We start from the raw sequence: 2429 nt of genomic DNA, 5'->3' as shown, positions 1-2429 counted from the left end.
AACATAGAGGAAAATCTTCATGGCATCAGACTTGGCAATGATTTCTTGGATATGATGCTAACATCACAGACAACAAAAGCAAAAATAGATAAATAGTATTTTATCCAAACTCAAACAAAAACTTTTATGCACCCAATAATACAATCAACAGAACAAAAAGGTAACATACAGAATGAGAGAAAATATTTGCAAGTCATATATCTGATAATGGGTTAATACCCAGAATACATAAAGAACTCCTACAATTCAACAACAACAACAAAATTAAATAACCTGGTTAAAAATAGGCAAAGGAGAGGCTTTCGTGGAGGCAGCTAGCCTGAGGCTGGGGAGCACTGAGCTGCGCGTTGTGCCCTGCACTGCTCAGACTAGTGAGCAATATGGTCAGGATGGCTAAAGGTGACCCCAAGAAACCAAAGGACAAGATGTCTGTATATGCCTTTTTTGTGCAGACGTGCAGAGAAGAACATAAGAAGAAAAACCCAGAGGTCCCTGTCAATTTTGCAACATATTCCAAGAAGTGCTCTGAGAGGTGGAAGACAATGTCCGTGCAAGAGAAATCTAAATTTGATGAAATGGCAGAGGCGGATAAAGTGCGCTGATTGGGAAATGAAGGATTGTGGACCAGCTAAGGGAGGCAAGAAGAAGAAGAATCCTAATGCCTTCCAAAGGCCACAGTCTGGATTCTTCCTGTTCTGTTCAGAATTCCGCCCCAAGATCAAATCCACAAACCCTGGCATCTCTATTGGAGACATGGCAAAAAAGCTAGGTGAGATGTGGAATAACTTAAATGACAGTGAAAAGCAGGCTAGCTACATCACTAAGGCGGCAAAGCTGAAGGAGAAGTAGGAGAAGGATGTTGCTAACTATAAGTTGAAAGGAAAGTTTGATGCAGCAAAGGGTCCTGCTAAAGTTGCCCAGAAAAAGGTGAAAGAGGAAGATGAAGAAGACAAGGAGGAAGAGGAGGAGGAGGAAGAGGAGGAGGAGGAAGAATAAAGAAACTGTTTATCTGTCTCCTTGTGAATACCTTAGAGTACAGGAGCATTGTAATTGACACATCTCTTATTTGAGAAGTACCTGTTGCCCTCGTTAGGTTTAATTACAAAATTTGATCACAATCATATTGTAGTTTCTCAAAGTGCTCTAGAAATTGTCAGTGGTTTATGTCAAGTGGCCATGGGTGTCTGGAGCACCCTGAAACTGTATCAAAGTTGTACATATTTCCAAACATTTTTTAAATGAAAAGGCACTCTCGTGATCTCACTCTGTGCACTTTGCTGTTGGGGTGACAAGGCATTTAAAGATGTTTCTGGCATTTTTTTTTATTTATAAGGTGGGGTTAACAATATGGTTATTGGCTAGAAAACCTGAGTTATCAACTGTATGTATCTATAGTTTGTGAAAAGTACAAAACAACCAAGACAAACTCTCGATGCTCCTTGCTCGGCATTGAGGCTGTGGGGAAGATGCCTTCTGGAGGGGCTGTAGCTCAGGGTGTGCACTGCGAGGCTGGACCTGTTGAGTCTGCAGTGGACATCCATTTAGCTTCAGGTTGTCTTGTTTCTGTATATAGTGACATAGCATTCTACTGCCATCTTAGCTGTGGACAAGGGGGGTCAACTGGTATGAGAAGTTTTACTTTGTTTTTGTTCTTAGTTGAGTGCATTAGTTTTTAAACTGTTTTTAAACAAACTGTAGAACTCTTCATTGTCAGCAAAGTGAAGAGCTACTGCATCAATGAAAGTTCAAGAACCTTCTGTACTTAAACACGATTTGTAACATTCTGGGTTTTTTTAGCATGTTTAGAATGCTGACATGTTTTTGAAGTTAAATAAACAATATTACATTAAAAAAAAAGCAAAGGACTTGAACACACATTTCTGCAAAGATGATATACAAATGGCCAGCAAGCATACAAAAAGGTGTTCAACATCGCTAATCATCAGAAAGATGTTCACCAAAACCACAATGAGATGTCACTTCACACCCATTAGGATGGCCACTACCAAAAAAAATGGAGGAGGAGAATAACAAGTATTGGGGAGGATATGGGGAAATTAAAAACTGTGTACACTGTCAGTGGGAATGTCAAAAGATACAGCTGCTATGAAAAATAGTATGGAGGTTCCTCAAAAAAGTTAAAAATACAATGAAATATCACTTCACACATGTTAGTATAGTCACTACCAAACAAACGAACAAAGGAAAATAACAAATGCTGAGGAAGAATCCTTGGGCACTATTGGTGAGGTTATAAAATGGTGCAACTGCTATAAAAAAAAAAACTACAGTAGTTCCTCAAAAAACTTAAAAATACAACCACCATATGACACAGCAATTCCACTTCTGGGTATATATCCAAAAGACTGAATTAAAAGCAGGATTTTAAGAGAGAGTTGCACACTCATGTTTATTGCACCATTATTCAC

The 2429-nt window shown here is 38.9% G+C and overlaps 1 pseudogene; it reads left to right on the top strand.

The window, feature by feature from the left end:
* The first annotated feature begins 389 nt into the window (after positions 1-389).
* On the top strand, positions 390-996 carry LOC100612900 (high mobility group protein B3-like; annotated as a pseudogene).
* Positions 997-2429: the final 1433 nt, after the last annotated feature.

Source organism: Pan troglodytes, chromosome 12, assembly GCF_028858775.2.
Source record: "Pan troglodytes isolate AG18354 chromosome 12, NHGRI_mPanTro3-v2.0_pri, whole genome shotgun sequence".
NCBI classification, from domain to species: Eukaryota; Metazoa; Chordata; class Mammalia; order Primates; family Hominidae; genus Pan; species Pan troglodytes.
Note: the sequence above shows the minus strand (reverse complement) of the source record. Positions and strands in the feature narration are given on the sequence as shown.